General features: G+C 42.5%; 1 protein-coding gene across 1 annotated transcript in view; it reads left to right on the top strand.

Annotated features, from left to right (window-relative positions):
- The window catches only part of CDH13 (cadherin 13), a 984,505-nt gene that overhangs the window by 578,637 nt on the left and 379,096 nt on the right, over positions 1-26,772 (top strand). The gene's annotated exons all lie outside the window — the stretch shown is intronic.

Raw genomic sequence — 26,772 nt, 5'->3', positions numbered from 1 at the left:
TAGGAAGGAAAGATACATGGTACTAGATAGTTTGTTAAAGAAGATATGGGTCCTGTCCTGTTTGTTTGTTTGTTTATTCATTTATTATAGGTATTATTTTGGAGCTGATCAATATGTTTATGGCATAGATTGTGGCGATGGTTTCATAGGTGTATACTTATCTCCAAATCCATCAAGTTATATGCATTAAACATGTACAACTTTTTGTATGTGAATCACACCTCAATAAATTGGCTTAAAAAAAATACAATTAAAACAACCATCAGTCACCTGTCCATGGATTAAATTATAATTTCAAATTTCAAATTAATCTTAAATTATCATTTCAAAAGTCAGTTTTTAATTTGGTTTCCAGTACATCATAATTTATTGCTCCAATTTAGTTAACAGCTGTGAATGATAAAAGATATATATGTACAATGTTTTTCCAGTTCAAAAATGGCTCACAGTTCATTTTTGACATGTAATGGATTTTTTCCTAAAATTTCACAACATAAATCTCAATTGTAAAGTTGTATATATTTTTATAACATCCTCTAAAATTGTACAGTTTTATAATATTTCAAAAACTAATCAAGGAAAAAACTACCTACAAAAATAAGTGACGATGAGGCTGAAGGCCAGGTAATGGGGAGTTTCCCCTTTGCTAGTGGCTCACCCATCCTGAAGATTAGTTGAACTGTGGGCATTTTATTGCACATACTAAGCTGATACACATAACTTAGGGTGTTCTTTCAGAACCACTTCCTCTCTCAGTAAATTTATCACCTCTATCTCCCTCTCAGTGATTTCCCCTTCTTAGCTGCACCGTGCTGGTTTTACCCAGCACTTTATTTAATGATGGAGCTTCTTGCTTGCTGGACTGATGTGCCAACCAAGGCCAGACCAGAGGTGAGCTTTCTCCTTCTACTTAGGGGGAGTCGCTTCCGGGAAAGCCGTCCTTACGGCAGCAGGCGGTTCATGAAGGCATGTTGAAACCTTCAGTTTGAATGTTCATTTTTATAAAGGCCATGCCTCATCTCGTGCTACCCTCTGTCCTCTGTGGGGTTAAGTCTTCAGGCTCTGGCGTGAGTCATGCTAGGGTTGGAATCCCAGCTCATCCGTTACTTATATTCCTTACCTGGAAAATGAAGGTAGTCACAGAACCCACCTCATGTTGTTGTAGGCACAGGAGCCCCACCGCCCCCCCTTGTCTACAGGAGATACCTTCCAAGACCCCCAGGGGACGCCTAAAATAACTGATAGTCCCAAACTCTAAAAATACTATGTTTTTTTCCTGTATATATATACCGATTATACAATTTAATTTATAAATTAAGCACAGTAAGAGATTAACAATAACATAATGAAACAGAACAATTATAACAATATATTGCAATAAAAGTTATGTGACTGTGGTCTCTCTCTCTCTCTCTCTCTCTCTCTCTCTCTCAATATCTTACTGTACTGTACTGACCCTTCTTCACAACGTTGTCCTTCTTCCCAATTTCACAGCTAGAAGTTTCATTCTTATCGTAGAACTTAGCAACCTCAGCGTACAATCTTGTTCTTTCCTTATTAAGTCGAGCACTTCCATCTTTTCACTTAAAGGAAGCCCTTACAGCTTCTCTGAGGCTTATCTAATGGTGAGCATCACCACTCTTGCGCTTTGAGTACATTATTGAATAAAATAAGGGTTCCCTGATCACAAGCACTGCAATACTGCGACAGTCAATGTGATGACCAAGATGGCTACTAAGTGACTAACACATTGGAATGTCTACAGCGTGGGGACGCTGGACAAAGGGATGATTCACGTCCCACGCGGGAGGAAGCAGGATGGCGTGAGATATTGTCACGCTCCTCAGGATGGTGTGCAATTTAAAATTTATAGGTTGTTTATTCCTGGAATTTTTCCATTTAACATTTTCAGACCACAGTTGACCTCAGGTAACTGAAACTGTGGGAAGCAAAACCGAGGTTAAGGGGGGCCAATTGTACTATGTGATATAACACAAAAAGTACCTCGTACTCTTCCCAACGCAGAGTAAGCATTCAGAGTTCACCCGCTGACAGCATGACATCATAGAAAATGCTCTTAACCTAAACCCAAGGACTTAATTTTATGCCCAGCTTCTATTTACTCAATATGCATCCTTTATCAGTTACTTTTCTCTCCTGCCTTCGATTTTTTGTATCTGTAAAAGGGAACTACAATACTAAAATTATAGGTAATGCCATGACAATGAACTCAGGCCATATATGTAGACGTTCTTGGCACAGAGTAAATGCTCAGTAAATGTTGGTTGAATCTGACTCATAACATTGCCAGGACCCAACATCCAAATCAATAGGCATTTTTCATGCTGCACAAACAGGGCTCCTTAGATCATGGAAAATAAGTAAGTATAAGAAAAGACACAACCTAAGTGTTCTCTCCAGTTTTATGCTTGTACCTATTCAGCAAAGTTGATTTTCCAAAATGTTTTCTTTCTTCTTTAAAATCTGCTATTTACCAGGAACTAGGAGAGGAGAGACTGAGATCATGGCCCCTGCGGTTAGGGACTCATAGTCTAATGAGTGAAGTCCGATAGGTCAGTGGAGAATTGCAAAGTAAGAGCCATAAGAGGGGAAGGTAGGAGAAGATGGCGGAGGGGCACCAAGCCGAGTCCAGGTAAGCGCAGGGATGTCAGAGAAGATGACAAAGTGAAGCTTTTAGGTTCAGGTAACAAGTCTCTAACTCAAACTGATCTAAACGGAAGTGAAGAAAAAGAAATTTCACCAAAGTGGGAGATCAGAAGGGCAAACTCCCGGGTGTAGTAAGTATAGTGGCTCAAAAATATCAAGGTCTCACGTTCTTTCTGTCCCTCTGATCTATTATAGTCACTGTCATTCCCAATCAACACTAGCACTTGGTGGGAACCAAGATGGCTCCGTCAATAGCTGACATGATAACATCAGAGAGAGAGAAGATGGGATATCTCTTTTATTTGTCTTTTTTTGGGGGGGAAAGAATAGGAAGGGGAACACCACCACCACCCACTTTTCAGCATAAGCAAGAATTAAGTTACCTACTCTCCCTTAACCTAGACCTTGGCAAGGGTACCAGATTCTCATGGCAGGTGTCAATGGACATCTTGGGTGGGAGAGGCATTGAAGGGTAAGCCTTCACCATCACCAGGAAAGGTTTTCCCTGAGGTCTTCAGACCTGGCCTGTCTTGTAGAATTAATAGGACTTTTCTAGTCTGTAAGAGTGTCAGGATTGGAGAAAGAACCATCCCAGGGTGTGCAAAAACAATAGATCTGAAGCACCACAATTATTCTGGGAATTCCGAGTACTCTTATATGACTGGACTGTCGGGGCAGCACTGAGACCAGACTATTGACGGGACATTAGGCAGGAGGGGAAGCTAGGGGTTGGCTTACGAAGGACCATATATGCCACACTAAGAAATGTGGGTTTTATCTTAAAGAAACTGGCAACCCACTGAAAGATTTGAAGCAGGGGAGTCCATGAGATTGGATGTGTGAGTTCAATCTGGAACAACTCACTGAATGGAATGAAGATGGGCCAAGATCAAGGTCTTGGAGAATCACCTTTTGGTGATTCTAGGAGGAGTCTGAATGGGACCAAGTAACCGGTTAACTGGGCAGACTGAGCAAAAGGAAGGGATCTTGAGATGATGATTCTGGTTATTCCTGGGAATTCCAAGATTCCCTAGAGATCTAGACAAAACTGATAACACATCTGGGAAAATCAGAATCTAAGAGCTGGCTACTTAGATATGATGCAGTCAGTATAGACTGGCTGTCAAATAATAGGTATTGGTCTCAATACATATGCGATACTGGCCAGCTGGATAAGTAAATGAAAACCTTTCATAAAGGCCCACTGGCCTCAGTTATTAACTGAAATGAGGGATAGTGATAATTCCTGTTATAGTATTGTACAAGGGATAGAGTGCAGGTGACATTTATAAGCAAGGAATTGAAAAGATATGCTGTGGATTAATAGGCTAGTAATTAAATTCAGATGATTTATTCACCTTACTGAAGCTGCTAATAAGGCTGAGCTAGGCTTCAGTAGCACCCCCTTCTCTCTCTCTCTCTCTCTCCCCCCCTCCCCCTCTCTCCTCCCTCCTCCCCACCCCCCATGTATATGTGTGTGTAGTTTATCAGTCTTAAAGCATTCTATTCATGGCAGAATGTTTGCACGTTACACATTTTGCAAAGGAGGCTTCTCTTTAAGCTTCAAGTACACGTAATTGGAATGGGCTCTGCATTCCCCAGAGACCAGCAAGCTTTTTGTCTTTGAAAATAGAATGCCCCAATGTAAGGTCAGTTTTAACACTAGAGGCTGACTCATTTGTAGACATCCCCGTCCCAATGTTGCTTTGGATGAATTCCCACTATGTAAGCATGGTTCAAACAGAAGCGAGAAGTGACTTGATTCCTTGACATACTTACCAACATCTATTTCTAGGCATCCAGCTGTGCGTAGGAGAGGACTGTTGCCCATAGACAGCCTGATGCTTAGGCACATTTGTCTGATGGCCCTTCTCTGGAAGGACCTTTTAATCTAAGTGTGTACCCAGGGTTTTGATATCTTGACATTTCCAATCTAATCCCAGAAACAGTTACATGCTATGTGCTTTGGGAGGGTTTTGTTTCCTTTGTGGCAACAAGGTATCATGGAAAAAATCTAGACGTTAGAATTATACCTTCTGAGCTTGAATCCCAGCTCTGTCCCTTAGCAGCTGTGACCTTGACTCTGCAGGATATAGAGCAAAGGGCATGTGCTTTGGTGCGAGGCAGAAGGGAGTTCACAGCTTAGTTCCACTGGTCGATAGCTATGTGAACCCTAGATGATGGATGTTCCATTTTCTTTTATCTGTAAAATGGGGTTAATACTACTTAATTTATAGGGTTGATGAGCAGATAGCAAACAGTAAAGCAGGTGGTACAGAGCCAAGCACATAATACAGACTCAATAAATTATAGCTGTTGTAATGATTGAACTCTTAGACCCTGTGTCCTAATCTGAAACATAGGAAATACCCTATAAAAATACCTAACATGAATTTTTTGATATGAGCAATACAGTAATTCTTCCACAGTAGAGATTTTCAACCTCATCCTTAACACTGCTGACAATCGGGGTCCCATAATTCCTTGTTGTGGGGGCTGCCTGTGCACTGGGGAGTGTTTAGCAGCAGCCCCGGCCTGTAGCCACTAGATGCCAGTAGCACCCACCCACCAGCCCCAGTTAAAAGGACCAAAAACATCTCCAGATACTTCCAAATGTTCTTTGTGGGGGAGGGAGGGGCGGGGAGGTTGGGGGAAGGGGACGGGAATTACCCCTAGTTGGCAATGACTGTTCTAGAATATAGAAGAAATTGCCCAGAATTTAGGAAACGTTCCAAAAGCAAGGGTAGCTACTATTTCTAACTTATCTATAAAGCTGTGAAAATAAATAGAGAAAGCAAACAATTGTATTTGTTTTCTGAGCCCCTAGATAGTAACGCATAAATGAGAATAGTGGAACAAATTAAACATTTTTCAGCATGAATAAACCCTCCCAAGTTCAGCTCACAATAAAAACTAGTTGGGTAGTGCTACGATCATTCAGAGAGAAGTTGTGGGAACGGGGTTTGCAGTCTCTTCTGAGATCATGCAAGGTGTCCAGGGAGTCAAAGGGGTGACCCCTCCCCCACGACCCCTCCCCCACTCCTCTTTGATTGTGTGGATCAAGTTTAATTTCATAATAAGCACATATCTGGGATTCAGCACAGCTTGTTTTATCGCTGGCATGATTATTGTTTTCCATCCATGATTTTATTTCTTTAGCCCTTCTCCTGGGAGGAGAAAGGTCAGTTCAAACCAATATAACTCTCGTCACTGATCAAATCTTAAGGCCACAGGAATACTCCCAAATAACTCCACCCTGCCATGAGAGCCAATTGCACGTGTCCAAGGATGTGTGGGTAGTTTGGAAGTAGCTTTGACTTTGCCTTTTAAGGCGATTTTACTAATAGGAACATCCAATCTCTCAGGCCACGTAAACTTTATGTAACCATGAATTTCCTCCCCAGGTTTCATTATGTTTGGAAAAAAATAACATTAAAAAACTACCCTGCTTCAGTGTCTAGAAAGCCGTGGGGGTGCGATTCAGCCACTGTATTAAGAGAAATGGAGAAGTATTATCAAAGGTATTTTTGTTAACCTTGAAGAGAAAGGAAAAGTCCCCCACCTCACACACGCTTGCACGTGCGCGCGCGCGCGCGCGCACGCACACACACACACACACACACACACACACACTCCCCCCCACCTGCCTTCTTTTTTTGGGGCTATGAGATTAAATGAAGAAGATATTTTCTTCTCCCCAGAAATGTCGCTCAGAACAGCCTTTTAGCACTATTATCGTGTAATAACATCAGAGAAAGGGAGTAATTATTTTCTGATAATACATGTGCTGCACTTTAGCTGGTTATGGCACTGCCTTCATGCTGAGATCTATGAAGTATAGATTATACATTTCAACACTTATTCAAAATATGTATTTTTTTTATGATTGATGAGGACATTGCAGCATGCCACCCTCGTAATTTGCATGTTTTAAAAATGGTTCTGTGTGTAAATCATTGGCGTAGATGGTCTCAATCAGAAGTCAGGTTGTTCTCATTGTAAAAAAGGCTCTAAAACATGCTTTTATTAAATATGTTGTAGGAAAATCAGGGATAAATATGCCTTTCCGTACTTTTTATATTTTATTACTGTTCAATATTTTTTGCAACTTTGACAAAGAAATCCCCGGCTCTTACAATACCATTACTGCCAAATTAAAAATTAGCCTTTGTCTTCCCAAACATACATATTTTGTACTTAGCTTAATGCCAGGGAGGACTTTTTAGGGGATTTATTGGCAAGATGCTTGACGGAAAGTAAGAAAGCATCTCTGATCAGAGAAAACATAAATGACGAGACTAACATCAGCTTTAATAAGCCCTGCTTTTTGTAGTAGGATTTCAAGCCCCCACAGACGACCCTAAGTCTTATCTGGAGCTCTTCTACATGAAGGAAGACCTTTCAAACTTGAAAATCGCATTTAATTTCCTCATGAAAGGAGTACGGTTTGGGTGTGGTTTTTAGGTTGTTGTTGTTGTTTTTTGACAAATAGCAGGAAAAAGACCCTTGAGATCACAAAGGCAGACGGTATTGCTCTAAAAGGCTTTAAGAAAATGTTAATGCTGAACCTGAATGATTTGGAATGGAAACCCTTGTAAAGAACCCTTCCTGAGCCAACATGTTAGCTAGCGCTTTGGCTGGATTAAGAAATGGTGTCTTTGCTTATAACAGGCGTCTTCCCCCCCCCCCCCCTCGTGTGTGGCAAGTTCAGAGCTGTGTGGAAACCAGGAGGGAGAACCAGGACCCTAGAAACACACACCTTTGAAGGAGCCTGGGCATCTGTGCTGCAGCTGAAGCGAGAACGGGTCTTACCAAGATGGAGGCGCTTAAAAAATAAAATCCATAAACAGGAGTGGAGGACCGGGAATTTCGGAGGCTCCACGGACTCCTCAACAAGAATGTTCAGACAAGAGAGGGAAAGAGGGAACCAGCCCAGGTCACACGGGGCTGCTTGCCAAGGGAAATCACTTCCTCTGTATCCTGGATCCGTGCCCTCTGTCAGCTCACTATGCCTCCGTCCCCTGAATGGACGCTGTCTGTCTTAGTGTTTATCACTCCATATTGGCATTCTCTTCTGTATTGTGTTGACTCTGCCGTTTCTCCTGCATGAATGTGAGCCTCCTGAACTCCGAGCTTGTGTCTGTTTTGTTTACCGCTTTATGCCAAGCGCTTGCCCACTGGTGGGCGCCAAAGTGATTTTGCAATGACGAAGGTTGAGATTGAATTGGAGGTACTAGGAAGTTCAGGAGAAGATCCCTGCCCAAGTCGAATCCAAGTGGCGAGGTCTCTATTTTTAGCAGGTGTCCCCTGGAGGTCTAACTCAGCCTCTGGAGGCACCAACTTTCTTTTTTGACTTGGGCAAGTGGTGTGTCTGATTTCATTTCTTGGAGTCCCTACAACAAGGGTATGAAATAACTCGTGAGTGCATTGGCGTCAACCTTCTGGAAAGGAAGTCTTTTCTCTTGTCATGACCCCCATGGGATCTTTATTAAGCGTTGCTTTGTTGACTCTCAAAAGCCTTCCACACAATTGGCTGCTTTATTTTTGAGGTGGTGATTTATATCCCTGACAGAATAATCCTCAATAAAGGTGTCTCTCCTTCATCATAAAGGAATAACAAAACATTTATAAAAGGGAGACAGAGCTTCAAATGAGTGAGTATAGAATTTCTGCACACTATCGATGGTTGAAAGAATATGCATATATTAATTAAGAATGCCGACATACTTCTTTCACAAGGTCCCTTATGAAAGATAGACTGTTTTCCACATTTACTTTGCGTTGGAAGTGACAGATGAAATTAATATGCTTCATAAATTGCCATCACGGAGGGTCAATTAACAAGTGAACTAACCTTGTGAAAGTCATTTTGAAAGACTAGTTATGTCTATAATATTCCCTGTCAAATTAGGTAAAAGTGAGAAAATTGGAAGGCTGTCAAATAAATAGCAGTGTAAGATACTGAGTAATTGCATTTTTGATAAGGTAAATTAGTTTCTGTGATTGTTGGTTGAGAAACAGGAAATGAACAGTGGAAGTACCAAAGATTTTAAAGCTGTGTGTGTGTATACACATGTGTGCACCTATGTAAGTATATATAAATGATGTATACATACTTCTGCACACACATACATGTACAGAGAGGCAACGAGTCATGCAAAGGTCAAATTGGAGGCAAGACAGGTCCTCATTCCTTAGCCAACCCATTCCCCACTGCTCCACCAAGGCCGTTTTCCTTCAGGTGTCTTCCACACTCATACCTGACCAGCCCCCACCTTCCTGTCTTTGCTCACTCAGTTTCTCCATCAGCCACTCCCAACTCTTTCCTTCAGTCCTGCAAAATTAATTCTTGTGCATGTGCTATGGAGTGACCAGTGTTTGTGGCCACAGTCAGGGACAGACACCCACCCCCGGGAGCTAACATTCCCATAGGAGGCAAGTGTCAGTCATGACGGAAGCTGAGGCTCATTGCTCGCAAGACATTTGCTTCAAGGCTTCAAAAGTACCAGAGAAACAAACCCAATTGGACCCGATCTGGGGTCTGAAGGAGCTCTGGCAGTCTGATTCTGTAGCTCTTTTCAGCCCAATGCACTGTCCAGATGGTCCAGAAAGGCCACATGACACAGGCCAAACTCTCTGACAGAAGGCTGTCCCCTACGAGGGCAGATGCAGCTGTGGCCAGGCACACTTCCATCCGGCCTGCGGGAAAAGGTTCCCACACTGAGCCTATCCCCTCTCTTGCCTCCTCTAACATCTCGGTTCCCTTCGGCAGAATTCTGTCATGTCTGTGATGTCCCGGTTGTGCCAATTAGATCCTTGACTGGGTCTCGAGTTCCTATTTGTCATATGAATCAGTAGAGCTTTAAATTCATCTGGAGTTTTGGTTGCCTGTTCCCATCTCTCCATGACCTTCTGTGAGGCTTGGAGCAAGTCAGCTTTCTTATCAGGATGTGTGCTCCCCAGGTGTGAAATGAGGCTGCTTTGTGGCCAGGAGATGTGTTCAAAAGGTTTTTAAATAAAAGTTGTTATGTTTATGTGGACATCAGAGCCCAGACACATATTATATGTACGTAGAGCAAATGCTTTGTATGAAATCCCGTTCCTTTCCCAAGACTATGCCCATAGGTCTTCCCGTTGTCAGGGGAATATCAGAAGGCATATTACTGAATGTGTTGTGTGGCTGTCATGTGTATATCCACATATTCACACATGCGTATGCAAACATAGGTTTTTTTTTTCCTCCCCATTTTACAGAGTCAGAAACTGCATCTCAGTGAAGGGAACTGAGTTGTGTGAGGCCACACAATAAGGAATGGCATTGAGTGTTGAACCCAGCCAGTCTGACTCCAAGACCTGAGCTCTGAAACCCAAAAGGCTCTTTTCTTCACAGCCACTTTCATCGGCTGGGACAAATATAACTTCTTCCTAATGAAGGAAGAATCTTGGGAAATCATATGCCCCCATGTTTTTGTTTTTGTTGTTGTTGGCTGAATACATTTCTGCTCCAAGATCCCTTTAGTGTTTTTTGCCCCTAATTACATAATCCACTTCTCTCCCTGGTCTGCCCAGTGCAGGTAAATGCAGATGTGGACCAGCTCAGAGTAACTGTTCTCATGGGAGCTACTCAGGGTTCTGTGATTGAAGGACCAGCAAGCAGTAACTTAAGCAGTTAGAGAATTATAACTGTCCAACTTAAGCAGTAAGAGAATCACTGGCTGAATGCTGGCCATATTCTACAAATTTGAAATTTGGATCTCAGAAAGGACAGTAACAGGTTCAGTTCTCCAACCAGGAACTCTTGAAGACTCTCTTTTAGGCAGAGTCAGTAGAATAAATCCTCTTCAGCCACCTTCCATCCGCATACCCTTTGCATCCCGGTTCCCATTTCCAGGAAAGAGCTTCTTACTAGCTTAGGTTGGGTCATGAGCCTGCCTCTCTTGGCAGGATTGGAGGAAATAACATTGTGATTGACAGTCCCACCACCACACAGGGAATAGGGGGGGGTGACGGCCCAAGGGTAAGCAGGGTTCTGTTACTTGTGGAAGTGGGTCAGGGATAAGAAGAAGTCAAAACAGATATCTCCCAAATCGTATCATGAAACAAAATGAGACCGAAAAAAGCTTAATGACTTCTCTGTTGCTTCCAAACTTAAACTGCAAACGTGCATACAAAACTTGGCAGCAATAAAGGTAGCAGCTTGTGGGTGTGGCAGAAGCCACGCATTAAACTCAGAAAATCTGCACTCACTTCCCAGCCTGGCTCCTCTAGCTCTGGTCCCTTGGTCTTAGGGTGCACCGTGCCAGAGCCTGCTGTAAAACTCAAGTTAACTCAGTCCTCTCAGAGAGTCACTAGGGGATCACATGAGATGCAGCTTCTAGAAGTGCATGGAGAGTCAGTACCCACCCCATCTGGGTCAAATGTAGAAAGGATTGGCATTAGGATAGCGACTAACAAGTGAAGCCCCTGCATAAGTTCATGGGTTTACAAACTGTTCTAAACACTTGTAAATATCTCTCATGGGCCATTTAGTTTTGGATAGTTGGGAACATTGACAAAATAGCAGTCTTTTATTCTGCTATTCTGTTATAATTCTGAAGGCCTGGCAGATTTCACAGCTATTGATGTTTTGACAGATGTGTTGGTGACTTGGTATCTTTGAGTGCAGTTACCTTTGAAATTATGGATGCTGCAAATGTAGATATGGGTATCCAACTTGATATATGCAGCCTTCGCTACATACCACCCCGTGTATCATAGCTGTCCTGCCTAAGCACAGCACCACTAACCTTTCAGCTGGCCAGAAAGCTAACAAGTGCCTTCTCTGTACGGTTATTCCATGCTAATAAAGTAATAAGACTCCTGAAAAAAGAGTGAGACGGCCATGTTTAGAAATTCTCAGCCCAAAGTTGAAGAGTTCCAGGCCATGGAAGATTTTTTTTTAGAAGAAATGTTGGCATAAAATGTTGGAGTCAGTGCCACTAGCTAACTCCCAAGGATTTTACCACCTAAAATACTTGAAGTCCTTGGTATTACCAAGCTAATGCAAAAGTTTTCGAGGGACACAACTTATAATGAATTACAATGGCCTTATTTTCCATTATTTTAGTTGATGTTGTTAAACAATAGAGTTTGGAATTGGCTAAGGAAGAACAGTTATTTGAAAAATGTGCTGTTTTGAATAAACTGATCCTGACTTAATGAGCTTTTAGAGGGTTTTATGCATGACTTGCTACCCATATGACATTGCTAAGGTAAGCTACTTAAAACTGTGGTGCAATACGATGTTGTTCAGTTCATTTGTCTGTTTCATTAATGATGGAATGTATTTTCCAGCACACAAATCCTATTTATGATCAAGACATTGTTGTTCCGTAGATCAACTTAAACCCTTACACTGTGTAATTTACCTGCTGTCAAATCTCATTTGAAGAGCTGTTGTCTAGCATTGCCCTAATCAAAAATATGCCCGAGTTTAATGAGCTATGCATGTTATGTCTAGTATTATTTATTTTTAATAAACTTTTGTTCACCCCCCACCACACTGTAGGAAACTGACAATCTATAACGTTCTCTGTGTTCTTCTTCTTCTTTTTTTAACCAATTATCTTCCCCATGGGATAACGGTTCGCCAAAATGTGAATATTTTTGTGCTTTTAAATGTGTCTTAATGGGTAATAGCTGAATAGAGAAATGTACAGGAGAGATATCCAAATGATTTGGTATTAAAAACAAGGTTGATGATTAATAAGACAAACAGTTTTCTAAACTAAGATAGCGGGGATAACATGTAAAGTGATGTCAGCTGGCTTCCGGGACAGAACCCCTCTAACTTTGGGGAGTCAGGCTGGTTTGTTAAATATGATTTTATGCCCCATGACGGGCACAGTATCCCCTGAGATTGCATGTCCATGTGTTCAACTTCATGGTTTATCAATACCACATCCATTTGCTTGAATCACACGGCTGTTTATACTGGATAGAAAGTTCCATGGATACCCTTCAGCTTGCCGGGGTCCTTTCCACCAATGTATGTCCAGTGAATGCCATCTACCCTTCACTACAGACACTACAGAAATCCAAGTCCCCAGATTACTACAGTACGCTTACGTCACATGCACACTGAGCTTATGCAAAGGGAAATATTTTGCTTAGAAAATTGAGAGAGAGAGAGAGAGAGAGAGAGAGAGAGAGAGAGAGACAGAGAGAGAGACAGAGAGAGAACTATTCAAATAGTGTGGGTGGTTCTTCCCTCTCTCCACTCAGTAGACACATGTCCTTAGTGAGAGGAAAAGCAACCTGAACAACTGCTATGTTTTCCAAGCAAGTATCTCAATGAGCTGAGTGGGATTCTAGCATCTTAGATACAGTATGTTTGTTTTTGGTTTTTTTTTTTCATACCCATCCTATAAAGATAAGCCCACAAATTTATTGGGTGCTCAGCTGAAGATTAGCCACCTGTGCCAACCATAGAGGGAAAAATGGCTGTGTTGGACTTACTGAAAGCTGATTGCGCACTGTACTTTCTGGGTGATTTTACTGATTTCGAGAGTTAAGTTTTGCTGTGGTCTTCACGTGGTGATTTTACATTTTTTACTTTGCAAGCTCTGCATGGAATGATGTAATCTTCTTCGAAGATCCTTGGGGCGCTGTATCTGAAAAAGGGTTTGGGCACAGCTTTTTTTTTTTTTTTTTACAATACATTCCACTTTAGCTGATGGTTCCTTTGGGTTCTCAAGCCTCTTTTTGTCTTCAGCCTCTGCTCTGGGCAGTGTGGTTTATCCCAGGAAGAACTTGGGTCCTTTGGCAAGGTGAGGCTCATAGCCCTGAGAACTAGATACATGTGGCAGTTAGTTGTCTGGAGGTGAACTGATGACACTAAACTTGGATGTCGTAGCTAGCTTGTGCAGCAGGCAAAGAAGCAAATGCAAAACAGTAGTCAGAATCCTGGAGTTAAACATGGGCACGTGTAAAGTCCACCTCCAACGCCCAGATGTGTACACTGATTATTTCCTTTGACATCACCGCTGTCTTCCCTGAATGGCTAAGTGGTCACAGATATTGTCTGGCTTAATATTACTACCTAGGACCTATATAGTATTATCGTCATCAACTTATGCTTTGTGAAAGATTTTCTTTGGGGAAAATAAAAGGATCAAACTCTGGATTAAAAAAAACAACAACAAACTAAGCTCTAAGAAAACTTGTATCCTTTGTTCAGTGCATTCTTCCTCTCATGGAGCTCTGAGTGTTTCTTTCCACGTTCCCGAGTGACACTGACTGTGGGTAACCCATTTGAATCGTGTGTGATGGAAACAAGCTTCTCAGGTGATCATCAACTTATATCGAAAGTATTAGTGTGCTTGCTAAGATGGGCGAATGTTCTTTCAGCTCATTTACTCGTTCATTCATCCAGCCCATCAGAAACTGTATTAGGTTCTGGCTTTGCCCAGAGAGCAAAACAGGCACCAAAGGGTCTTTGTCCTGTGAGAGGCAAATATTGGAAATCATAGAGTAAAACACACGTAATCATACAAATACTGAATAGTTACCACCACCACTTGTATGCTGACCGAAGTCAATGGGAATCTAGTTTAAACTATAATATTTCATGTATCAAGGCTCTGCCTTTCCAGTTCATCATAAAGTGGGAGAAAGGAGGAACAGTGCAAAAGACAATCGAGGTGACTACCTAGCGCTGGAAGAAATCAGCCTGGCTACGGAGACTGGCTCCAGAAGTTGGGGTAGAGCAAATACAGGGTAGTTAGATACACTCATAGGTGTGCTGGGGACACGGTTCGTGGAGCAGACTGGTGAGGACTCCGAGGAGGCTTTGGGGGCTCACTCTGCAGGAGAGAGGTGAGGTGCATCACAGGCTATCCCACGGCATCTAAACAGAAGCTAACATTAAGAACACCAGCCATGAGTGCCCTCCGTGTACTCAGGCACTCCGCATGGAATTCTACCATATATTTGATTTTGTCCTCATGGCTAGAATGCTAGTTGGGTTTGTTGCTGCAAAACAACTTCAAAACCACAGTGACTTACAACAACAAATATTTCTATTTCTTGCCCACATATCTATTGGTTAGCTGAGGTTCCTCTGTGCTGGTTTGGGCTCTGGGTCACTTTGGGTTCCAGTATTTTCTCTGTGCTTCCTCTTTCTCCTGAATAAGTGGCTACCCAGCTATAAGAGCACAGCAGAGTGATGGTCAACCAGGGATGGCTTTACCCACCCACCACCAGGGGTCACTGGGCAATGCCTGGGCACGGTTTAGGTTGTCGCCACTGGGAGAAGGGGCTTGCTACTGGTATCTAGTGGGCAGAGGCCAGGATTCTGCTGGTCATCCTGCAATGCTCAGGGCAGGACTGCGCATTGAAGAGTCATCTGACCCTAAGTGCCAATAGTGCTGAGGTTGAGAAACCCTGTCACAGTGGATAGCAGAAACCCAAGAGGCCATACCAACTACCTAAATACATTTAATGCCTTTGCTCCTGGCACGTCTGCTTGAATTTCACTTTAGGCATTGGCAGTGAGATGGTACAGTACATGGCAGTGAGAACCAACCAGGAGCTACAAATAATCCAGTCTACCACAGCAATGCCCCCATTCACAAATGAGGAAACTGAGGCCCAAAAAGATGGAGTGATTTGTTTCAGGTCACCTGGCAAGTAGGAGACAAGGCTGGAACTAGAACCCGAGCTTTATCCTGGTCTCTTCCTAGGTAGTCTCCACTGCTTCTCTTTGGACTTGGGTTACTGGGGAGATCACCGAAGGCAGCTGCAGTCAGCTTGTTTCCTGTCTGTGAAATGGGGGTGATAATGGTAGCTACCCCATGGAGGAACAGGAGAGATTGAAAAGATAGTGTATTTATGATAACACAGTGCTGAACACACATTGAGCATTTCATAAACTTAACTGCTCCTACTATGGCTATTGTCGGAACAGACAAGGTGATGGGGGTTCATGTCCAGTGAGGAATTGCTTGCTGTGTTTTCTTGGGTGTGAGTTGTCTGGGGGAATTGATCTACCGCCTCTCATTTTTTATAACTCTTAAATCACTCCATTTCTTGTGTCTTTTTGGTGAACTTTAGCATTTGGAGGCTGTTTGACCTTCAACTGTTGATGAAAAGTCATTTCTAATGTTAAAACTGAATTATCTACTTTTATCTTCTAAAAGCAATGAGTTAGGGATTCACCGGAGTTTAGACAGGTAGAACCTTCTAAGATCTGATCACATGAAAGACCCCAAGTGAAACCTTCCGATTCTATGTGTCTAACACAATTGCTGCTTTCCTTCTGGGGCTCCAGCGTGGCCGCTAGGACATTCTGAATGGAATCTCATTGCGGCACCGTGACTCCTGCTTAGAATCCATTCCCGGCCTTAGTGTGTTTGCTGCGTAATGCACCCTCCCAGTGTGGTCTCATGGGGATGGAGGAGGGGTTTGCTTGGTGAGCTCTAGTGTTGTCCCTCTGAATCCTGGGAATATCTGCCAGGAACAAATGGCTAGATGCCCAGTCCAAGCAGATTTCTCTCTCGGTGGCAAGACACGGATCTTAAAGTCACTGGTGGGATCCTATGGGCACATTTGGTCCAATCCAAATGATTGCACCAGACCCTGTGCTGGGTCCTGGGCAACTGGAGATGGGTAAGACCTTGTCCCTACATCTCACAGAGACAAAAAAAATTTCATAGTTCAGTACACATCAAGACATATGTAAAACTACAGGGAGGCAGAGTAATAGACTCCAGAAAGAATCAGTGATGCCCAGGCCTGGTTTGAAGGCTGGATAAGAGTTCTGTAGACAGATGTCTTATGAAGTAATATTCCTTTCTTGCCTCCTGTTATCTCTCACTTGACAACAATTGAGAAGGATGGTTTATTGTGATGTTTACCTCCTACCGTGATAACTGCTGTTTTCTTTTTAACATTTTAGCATGTTTGGGTGTCAAGGGCTTGACAACTAGGATTCTCTTTGGTGTTCCCTCTGCCGAGTTTCATCCCACAGTGTTCAGTGCCTGGCAAGGGCAGCGTGCCAGTTTTACTGTTTGCGAAGTAGACGCCTAGAAGTCACCAAAGCCGGGGATGGCAAGTGGGTGACGCTCTGTCCGGTGGGCTTGTTCCTCTTATCCAAGCATGAGCATCCATTTGGTTCCCAGGTGCCAAAATAGAATGAATTCAGTATCAGAGAATAGTAAATCACTTCTGCACCATGTACTTCTTGGAGGGAGAAGTACGAAATATTGAAATCATCAATATTTTTCATTAAGAACAAGGAGAATAAGATGTAAATTACTAAACAAAACTCATGGCAAAGGAGTGGAAGCAAGTTTCCTTAAACATCAGGTCACATATGAAAAGCTGTGACAGAACCAGGAGAAGCAAAGAAGGATGCCAGGTGAGGGAGAACACAGCTGAAAAGAGAGGTATTGTTTATGGATTTAAGAATGAGGCTAGAGAAAGCGTCAGTAGGCTCTAAGTTAATGAGCCGGTCAATATTAAACTGAACGGGTCACTGCTTCCCGTTTTTCACCTGCTCATTCAAAACCTTCAAAAGCTCTAACTGAAATGATTAATGTCACCCACCTACCATAGAGGATAAGTGTCATTGGAACTAGGCTTTGGTTAGTTCTGGAGTGAATCCATTGCACATGGCACAGCTAGTCACGCCTGGATTGGTCTTCGGCCGTCTTGGACTATGACCTTTAAGAACCAGTCCAAGAAATAGGACTTCTTGTCCAAGACCCATCTGGGGAAAGTGAGACCCACACATTACTAGGGGCAGAAGGCGGTTCTCTAATTTAGGAGTAAGACAGATAGGTCAGAACAAATGACAGAAATCAGATAATAATTTTAAAACGGGTATCACCAATGAAAGTGTTTTCTTGCTCACTTCAGTCAAACAAACAACATAAGAAAAAAAAGCCCTGTTATTGCTATGAGAACTGATTTTCTTTCCTGATCAAATATTCTGAAGATATTTTTTTTTCCAGATAACCAGTGCTGCAAATCAAAAGAGTAAGGCATTCAGCTGCTTTTGAGGTTCTCTTGTCATTATTTCCAGTTGCAGATTAGAGGGTGTAGACCAAGTGCAAAAAATGAGAATGAGAACATATCACTGGCAGTCAAGCAATCAGCTCCAAATTGGAGCCCCTTACATCTTGGGTTTGGGTTACGAAAGTAGCAAGTTATTGGAGTGACTTAGGGATACAAGGGCTTAGGAACTGTTGTGGAATAAATCTGAGAAGAAAAAATATCCCAAGGCCAATCTTAGCTTGAATCTGAAATCTTTAGAAAGTACAAAGTTATGAAAGATATGCTAAGGGAAACATAAGCCGTCTGCTGCTACCAGGTAATACTTTAATGCAAACTGAAGGTTAATGAAACATTTCATAGAGTTCATTGACAAAGTGCCTGGAATACAAATGGAAGGAGGTCGAAAGGAAGGGACTTGCCAATGTCTCACCTGTTTCATTTTGAAAACTAGTTTATAAAGGGCTTGGCCTGAAGTTACAAAAACAAGCATCAATTCCTTGTGAAACAATTGTCCATTATTAATATGCTAATTTAGGTCAGGTCGCCTGGAATTACCTTTCTAAAGCTGACTCTTTCGTGACAAAGTTGGCCAGAAAGCTCTTGGCAACATGTAATTTCACAGAACTAATTAGTAGCACAGCAAATTGATCAATTTGCAAGCATGTCACACATCGTTCACTGGCAGTGGAATTATTTAAATTGGAGTTGACTGCTAACAGCTACACAGTTATTTTTCTTGCAAAATGCTAAGGTATTAGAGAAAGAAATGTCAGGCATCATCTTGAACCCAAACTATAGAAAGATTTCCTAACTTTAGACTATGAAGGGAAGTGAAGCTTGGTCAGAACCCACTAGTTGCAGGTGTTATAACCCCAAATACCCATGACTTAGGAAGTTACTGCAGGTATAAGAAAACCACAGGCAAGCATGGAAATAAAAGGAAACTCTCAGCCTAAGTTCTGGGTAGAAAACAGGATCGTGGGGACCAGGACAATTGGAGGACTGTCTAAATGAGAGTAACTGCCACATTAGCAGGTTGCTGCCATGTAGGAGTGACAGCCACAGGGTTGTAACGTCTTTTTTTCTTTTTAATGGAAAAATCAGGAAATCAGAAATCTTGTTTAAACACTCCTGCTTTAAGATGTTGTCAAACACGTATTTAAATATTCTAAGGAATAGCTCCACGCGAATATGTCATGGCCAGATTGATCCCCTGGGTCTTCAGTAGGTGGGAACCTGATTTAGAAACCAGAGTAGAGACGGCCTGAAATTCGGACTCTGGGTTCACTATGCAAGGCCATCGGAGAGAGCAGGAAATTCAATATGGCTGGTTGTACACTGGAAACTCACTTAGTGAAAAATAACTGGCCTCAGGAAAATAAAGGGCTGTTGCTCATCAGTCCAGAGCCCTGGGATAATTGAGAGGGCTCAGAAGTACCTGAGGAGTGAAAGCAAGGCCTCCAGCTACAGACCCATTACATCTGTCGATGAGATTAGAGATAAAATTAGACCCTTTGACATTTCCAGGCCAGTGTCTCCCTGGAAGCAGCACTTGAACAAACTGGAAGCAGCATTTGCTACTCACTGTGGGAATGGAAATGATGTGTAAGGCAGACAGGGGCATCCTTCAATGAAGCCTTTGCTTCAACTGGTGTGGAGCAGCCGGAAAATACCCATGGATGGCTAGCTTCACAGTGTATTGCTCATGTTTTATTTCTCAGAAAAACCAGGACAGATGCCCTCTGGTGCACTCATCGTTCAATGATTGTTCATCTGTTCATTGATTGGTTGATTGATTTCATTTATTCAGCCAATAAATACTGAGCACCTCTACATGCTAGACACTGGGGAGACAGATGAATACAAAACCAGTCTTTACACTCAAAATAATTCAGGATCCAGTGCGGGTTGCAGCAGTCTATGCCTACAAACAGTGCCCCAGGGCTGTCCTAGAGGTGTGTGCCGTGAGCTGTGGGTACCCAGAGGAGGGGTTAACTCTGGGAGTGTCAAGAAACCTGCCAGAGGATATGACATCTAGACTTTCTTCTAATGTATTCGTTTTTAAAAGCTTCATCTAGCTTGTGATGCTACAGTCATTATAATGTCAGAATCATCTCTTACTGTCTCAGTACCTGCAGGTTATAATTAATCACTGATATTCATAACAGTGGTTCTGAGGCCCTCGGGAGTTTAGCACTGCTTTCTGAATTTTCACACAAGGATTATACTTTGTTTAATTTACTTGGTATTGAGTATTTATCCTTGAGTTTTAATTCTCTGAAATTTGGCATCCACATGGAATGTACTGCTCTACACTGAAAAATACTTTTATAGCCATTTATCTAATTTGTCCCCATGAAGGAGGTCGGTCAGGTGTTACTGTTGCTGCTTTGCAAAAGAGAGAATGAAGGTGATGGTTAGCTGCAGCTATGAGAGATCCAGGATTAAAACCAGTATTTCTTCTACTCAGAACGTTCTAATAAACATGAGCTTTCCTCACCATTATTTCACCAAGAAAATCACTACCAAAGTGCAAGCCCTCATCATTTTCCCCCCTGGCCTCCTTCAGTAAATTCTCAACTAGGCTGCCCAATTTCCTCTCGTACCTCTTCTGTCCATTCTCCACACAGCTTCCAGAACGATCTTTCAAATTCAAATATGAGTTATTCTCTCACCACTGTCCCCTTTCCCCCGACCCACAGAGGTTTTATTTTCAAACTCTTTATTGAGATGCAATTCACGCTCCCTATGCTGAGAGTTTAGCTCAGCTACTCTCGGCATCCATTTTGCTATCTCAGCATCCATTTTGTTTGGCCAAGTGGTCTTCAGGGACCTCAAACTGATAGCAGCCCCCTCATGCTGCCCTAGATAGCTGCCCATGGAGTCACAAGCAAATGTAAGTCTGATTTGACTTCCCCAACAGCCCTGGTGATCAATAGTCTCTCGGGCCTCCCAGGGCCTTCCCCTTATGTATCTCTTAGATAAGATTCTGAAACCCTACTCTTTCAGTTAGAATTTACCAACCTGGCCTTAGCCTAGGAACCCCAAAACACTTCACTCCCAGACCATAGGAAGGCTTTTATCACTCTCTCTCCATCTGTACTCTGCCTTGACCTCCCCGTGTAGCCCTTCAAGGCTTGCCGTGTACCCCGCCCAGGACCTGTGAGTCATGAACTTATCCAGGTGTTTCCATTTCTCTTGTGGTCTGTTGTTCAACCACTGCTCACCACCCGGCACCCTGGGCTCTACCTAACAAATATTAATTTAACAGAGTCATAACACCATATAATTCATTCATGTAAAATATACAATTCAATGGTTGTTAATGTTCACAGAGTTGTGCAACCATCACCACAGTCAATTTTAGAACATTCACGTCACCTCAAAGAGACCGTGTCCACATTAGCGGTCATTGTCCATTCCTCCTATTCTCCCCAATCCCGAGCAACCACGAATCCACTTTCTGTCTCTATCGATTTGCCTGTTCTGAACATTTCATAGAATAGAATCATATAAAATGTGGTCTTTTATGTCTGGCTTCTTTCACTGAGCGTGACGTTTTCAGGTTTATTCATGTTCTAGCAGGTATCCAGTACTTCCTTTGTATGGCTGAATAATATTCTATTGTATTGATAGGCCCCCATTTTGTTTCTCCATTCACTGTTGATGGACATTTGGGTCGTTCCCACCTCTTGGCTCTTACAAGTAATGCTGCTATGGGCATTGAGGTTCATGTCTTTGTGTGGACGCATGTTTCCTTTCTCTTGGGGACATGACTAGGAGTGGAATTGCTGAGTCACATGGTAACTGTGTGCTTAACTATTTGAGGAGCTGCCAGACTGTTTTCCAAGGTGGCTCCATGAGAGGGTTTCAGTGGTGTCAAGTCGCCCTTCAGAAAGAGGCCAAACTGCTTAGCGTTGTCTACCAGGGCCCCCTGACCTGCCTGCCCACCTCTTCAGTCCTCACCCATGTCACTGCCCATTGCTCTCATTCAGCTCAGTCCCTCTGGCTTTTGTGCAGTTTTTCACAGGCACAGGAATGGTGCACGGGCTCTTGCCCTCCTCTTCCCCTGTAAACTTCCATCAGCGAAGCCTTCCGTGGACATCCCCCCACCCACAATCTAAATGCAATCTCTTTATAGCCTTCCTTGTTTAATAATTATTTACATGATACTTGTTTAATCCTACTAAATGGTGGCTCGAAATGAACTGAAAAAATCTTAAGACTGTTTTTTAATCATTGTAAATCAAGGATCTTATGTAGAAATTGAGGTATTATAGGGGCATAAAACATTTGTTGAATGAATCAATAGAGAGGAAGGGAGGAAGGGGGAGAGGGAGGGAGGGAGGGAGAGAGAGAGAGAGCGAGAGCTCAAGTTGTTAAGTTGGATTTGTAATCTACATCAGAACTCTTATTTCTCCCTGGGTTAATTTCTTCCTTCATCCTTTTGCACCGAATGTTCTAAACAGGACTCAGGAAACTGTTTCTTTAAAGGGCCAGATAATAAATATTGTAGGCTTTGTGAGCCATGCAGACTTTCACAGCTTTTCAAACCTGTTGTTCTAGTCTGAAAGCAGACTTAGACAGTAGGTCAATGAAGGAGTGTGGCTATATTCCAATACTTCGTTTACAAAAACAGGCACAAGGCTGGATTTGAGCTGGAATTACCAATACTTGATGATCTTTGACCTACAAAATTTGCAGCTTCATATGGTTCAACATAACCCAACTCCTAAGAGGAGGGAGATGGCAGATAAATGATGGTTCATTTGCAGGTACCTTTCACACAGCAGTATAACAGCTTGCTACACAGCCTAGTGGTGGGGTAGAGCTACGCTCCCGTTTTCTCCCTGCGTGGCCCCAAAGCATACAGAAAGGGATGTCGGGAATAAAGTACCAAGTTACATCAGCACCGTCATCCTGGGCTGGCCGGGATACTTGAGGAAGTTGAGTGACACTGTACCAGGAGGTGTCAGAATGGTCCAGAACACTGCCAAATGCAGGCTGATTGTACTGTGGACTGTCTGTACTCTGCAGCACAGAACCTGTGCACCCATCTGGGGCGGAGGCGTCTGGCCAAAGGAAAAGAGATGAAGCAATCTGGGTGGAAATCCAGGACTCTAACAGGGTGCATCTGATCACGACACAGTCATGTCTGGCTGTTGGAGGCAGTTTTGTGTTCAAGTAAAAATAAATAAATAAATAAAAAGCAGAGTATTGATGCTGAGCTAGGGTTGTAAGATGGTAAAAGGGGATTTAGGTAAGAAAGATGAGTTCATTCCTGTAACTTGTATTACCTCATTTATAAAGGCTGGGACCGATGGGATCACTTCGGTGAGCTAGAATTTGTATTAAGTTCCACTCCCCTTATTTTCTTTCATTTAAATATGCTTATTAGTAATATGTGTGTCAGAACAAAATCACATACTATCATTCACCGCCAAACAATGAATAATCTCATGTAAAAAATGTTTTCACACTTTGGACAGTTACAACAACTTCACTGAACTTGGTTTCTGCCTCTGAAAGAGGCAGCATTTGCTTGTGTTGAATCCTTAATGCATTACCTGTTCGCTGGGCTCACCCTCAGGGAATTCTCAAAAGACAGATGTCAGTTCTTTCTTGTCTATTATCTGTCCTGTAGAAAAAGGAAGAGACTTCCCTATAAATCAAAGCCCTTAGTTCATCCATTGTTCATTCATTACATTTATTGAAAACCTACTGTATGAAAGGCACTGTTTGTGCTACGGGAAACAGGCCGCTTGGCTGTCCTTCTCGACTTCCATTCTAGCAGGGATGGCAGACATTAAAGAAATAGCTGCAAGAGCTGTGCAAACAACGGAAGGATGAGGATGGGCATTGATGGAGGGATGGCTGTTTTTGATCCAGTGGTTAAGAAAGAAACGCCTCCATTTGGAGGAAAGACATGAAAGAAATGAAGGAGCAAGCTGTGAAAACTCCTTGGAAAAGAGCATTAGAGGCGAGGGAAGAGTGTCTTTCAAGACCCTGAGATGGAAATTAGTGGTTTTGAAGAACAGCAAGGAGGACGTGGCCAGACTGGAACGATTCTGGGAGCGTGGTGGACGATGTGGTCAAGGGCAGATCCCAGGTTCACGACAAGTACTGGGAGCCACAGTGAGGATTTAGGATAAAATTGCTGTGAGATGGTTGGGAAGCAAAAGAGTGAGAAATCCAGTTTGCATTTGTTAAGTTGCTTCCATTTCTTGACAATTGTGAATACTGTGTTTCCCCCAAAATAAGACCTAGCCGGACAATCAGCTCTAACGTGTCTTTTGGAGCAAAAATGGGTCTTATATTATAGTAAAATATATTATAGTAAAATACGACGGGGTCTTACATGAATTTTAACTTGTACCCCACTTCTTATAGTAAAATATATTAATTTTTGCTCCAAAAGACAAGTTAGAGCTGGTTGTCCAGCGAGGTCTTGTTTTCAGGGAAACCCGGTAGCGCTGTTGTGAACGTAGGTGTGCGAATATCTCCTCCAGACCCTGCTGTAACTTCTTCTGGGTGTATACCCGGAAGTGGGGTAGAACTTAAAATGTTGAAAGCATTGGTCTCCAACACGAGACACTTTTGGCAATGGAACTGTTCTGTATCTTGATTGACGTGATGGGTATAAGCAGAGAACTAAATGTTAGGTTGGTGCAAAAGTAACTGCGGTTTAAAAGGTTAAAAATAACTGCAAAAACCGCAACTACTTTGGCACCAACCTAACACACACACACACACACACACACAAGTATAAATAAAACTGGGACATCCGGTAAGACTCAGGACTACCCGGATGTCAGTGCCTCGCGTGCAATATTGCGCTACAGTTTTGCAAGGTGTTACTTTTGCGGGAAACTGGGTACAGTATATGGCATCTCTGATTTCGTACACCTGCATGTGAATAAAAAAAAGAAAACTATGTCAGAATAAACAGTTTAAAAAGCAAGCATTTCCCTCACTGCCTTTGAGGTTAGAGCGTGAAGCTGAAAGAGGGGACCCCCGTCTGGAAAGGGAGGCTCATAAAGTCATACTTGGAAGGGCAAGGAATCCTAGGCATTGTCCCAAAGGAGAAACTGGTGCAGGGATGGAGGCAAGTGCTAAGGGATTCTCCCACAGTGTTAGGTGCACCCAGGGCTAGGGCAGCCCAAAGCCCAGTCAATGGGACCAATATAGCAGAGCTGGGGACCTGGACGTTTGAGGAGGGTTAGAAAAACCATGAGGTCACCTCAGAGCTGAGTCCCCAGAGAGTGGGCCTGGAGCTGGGCACTGATGGCCTTCTTCAGACCACACTGGCTCTGGGCACGGGGTGGGAGTAAGGCAGGAAGGACCGAGCTGGGAGATCCATCCGAACAGGGGACTCGGCACCAAGAAGCTGACCTTTCTTCTTGATTTCACCTGTGCTTCCATTTCCTAGCAGCAGCGTCTGCAACGTGTCAAAGACTTTCCTTAGGTACTTGATATTACGAACTCAGGTCAGCAGTGGGACATTGTAGCGGTAGTTTTCTCGCTTCACAAAATACTTTAAGGCTACTGGCAGCTGCCATTTATTTGGTACTGGTTATATGCCAAGTGTTTTTGCTAAATGCTTTACAGCCATCATGTATTTCATCTCACAACAACCCTGTGAGTTAGAGCCCACGCTCCCATTTTAAAGATGAGGACATTGAGAGTGTAAGAAGGTAACAACTGAGTAGGTTTAAAATCACAGAGTTGACAAGGGGTAAAACTGGGACTTGAAGCCAAGTCTCCCTGAATCTATAAAGTCCACACGTGGAACCTCAGCTCTTTCATGGTTCTCAGAATGTATCAGTGAGAGAAAATGCACACTGATAACAGTGACGGTTCAGAAAATAAAGCTAATGAGACCAAGTTCCATATTACAAAATGCTGTCGAGTGCAGTGAGATTCTTTTTTATCCAAAAATCAGAGAAGACTGAAAAAGCCAGCCACTGAGTATCCTACTATAATCCTGCTATCCTACTATCAGAGACCACCTGTGTGTCCTACAGGTGGTCTCTTACATACCTGATGTCCGCTTATTTCCCATTTATCATCAATACTACGAGACTAGATATCCTAAAGCTTAGCAGACTCCTATAGCCCCCCCATTTGTGATAAACTGTAGCCAGTCTGTAGTCAGTCTGAATAAGCTGCGATTTTAAGGTAAATTTTACAGATTCTTTTTAACTCTAAAATTAACATAATGCCCATTATAGAAAATCTAGAAAACTGTAGAGAAGCAAAGTAAAAAATCACCTGCAATAAAACCACTATTAATATTTTAGTATAATCTTCATACTGTAATGCCTTTGTCTGTTTTTCAAAATTGCATATATAGTGCATACTAGTTTGCAATCAGATATTTTCATATCATGAACACCATGCTATTAATGTATTTTTCTATTCCCTAAAGTGTTTCTGTAATGTAATATTCTACTATATGCACTTGCCGTAGTTTATTTCATCAATATTCTGTTAGAACATGGTGTTGTTTGTAAATTTTTCTATTTCTAAGTAATATTGAAATGAATATACCTGCTACTAAACACGTTTCTCCCCCCGCACACACATGTAGCCCCTAAGCTAAATTTTTATGAGTAGAACTGCATGTTTTCAAGGCTTGTAATGCATACTGACCAATTACACTTCCGAAATATGTTTTAATATCATCTGTAACGTATGAGATGTTTTTATTAAATTAGTTTCAGGTGTACAAAACAAAGTAATAGTTAGACATTTATCATTTATATCCCTCACACAGGGATAACCTCCCTCCCCCAATCTACTACCCCTCTGACATCGCGTACAGCCGTTATATTTCCACTGCCTCTATTCCTTTCCTAATGCTGTGCTCCACTTCTTGTAACTATATATATATATGACATTCACTGTTGTTCAGCTTCAGCTTCAGGTGTACAGTGCAGTGATCAGGCATCTACATCATCCCTGAGGTGGTCTCCCTAATGAGATTTTTTTCCTCACAAGTTTGCTGGATACTGACTAGTAGGTTTTTTAAATTATTGTGGCAACCTTATAAGCAAAAAACTGTCTTAT

The sequence above is a fragment of the Rhinolophus sinicus genome, linkage group LG11, assembly GCF_036562045.2.
Source record: "Rhinolophus sinicus isolate RSC01 linkage group LG11, ASM3656204v1, whole genome shotgun sequence".
Lineage (NCBI taxonomy): Eukaryota > Metazoa > Chordata > Mammalia > Chiroptera > Rhinolophidae > Rhinolophus > Rhinolophus sinicus.
The sequence above is the reverse complement of the archived record's forward strand: the minus strand, read 5'-3'. Positions and strand labels throughout refer to the sequence as shown.